The sequence below is a fragment of the Fulmarus glacialis genome, unplaced genomic scaffold (genome assembly GCF_000690835.1).
Source record: "Fulmarus glacialis isolate BGI_N327 unplaced genomic scaffold, ASM69083v1 scaffold28821, whole genome shotgun sequence".
Taxonomy (NCBI): Eukaryota; Metazoa; Chordata; class Aves; order Procellariiformes; family Procellariidae; genus Fulmarus; species Fulmarus glacialis.
In genome coordinates this window covers 12,205-13,146 of record NW_009192598.1, presented here as the reverse complement: position 1 = coordinate 13,146, position 942 = coordinate 12,205, and positions in this window count along the sequence as shown.

Genomic DNA, 942 nt, shown 5'->3' with positions numbered 1-942 from the left:
GGGATCATCTCCCCTCTCCCACGCAGCCTGTGCCCCCAGAGCTGGGGCTCTTCTTTGCCTCTTTCCTTCCCTCCCCCTGCTCTGGAGCTCAGGCACCCCTTGGGCATCCCAGCACTGTAGGGTCTGGGATCTTCTCGGGGGGTTTCCCTGTCACCTCCTCCTTTTCCTTCCAGCCCTGTGTCTGGGACTCTCCTCCCAGCCCTCCTTCCCCATTGATTCTCCCTGGTTTGGGATTGTAACCCATTTTCCTCGGTCCGTGCAACCCTTCCCCCTTCTATCTTCTCCAGCATTAACCTTTAAGGTGTGGACCTCCCCAAGACCCTCATCCTTCCCTGGAATTTGCATGGCAGCCCTGCATCCCTTTGCTTCCCACCACCGAGCTTTGAGCGCCGTTTTCCCTGCAGGTCTATGAATTAGAGAAGAGAGTCGGGAGCCTCTCCCACGGCTGTGTGCTGACGTTCCCTATCCCAGCGGCGTTCAGCTGGTGGTTTGCCTGTGTGATGGGCTGTAAGGGTGACCGAGGAGGCATCCTTGACTGTTGTCGTTGGGTTAAACGTCAGTAATAAGCGTTTTGTGCCATTTGCGGAGCCTTTTTCCGGTGTCTGCTGCTGTCTCAACCCTCGCGCTTGGGATCTCCCAGCCCTGCAGAGCGAGCTCGTATGATTTGGGTGACATTAGGGGTGAGCGTGGGGAGGAAAGGAGGATCTGTCTGGGGCTGCTCGTGCCAAAAATGAGAAAGTGAGTAAAGTAAAAGTGAGTAAAATAAAACCGCTGAGCCTGTGGTTTCTCTGGGTCTGCCTTTTCCCTAAGGAGTCTCGTGGTTTCAGGGGTCAAGCTTGAGAAACACTCACGGGTCTCCTTTTCTTAGAAAGCTCTGTGGCCTCTTAAATGCGAAGTTGTGTTTTTATGGGATCAACCATTTCCCGATACCTAATTCGACGT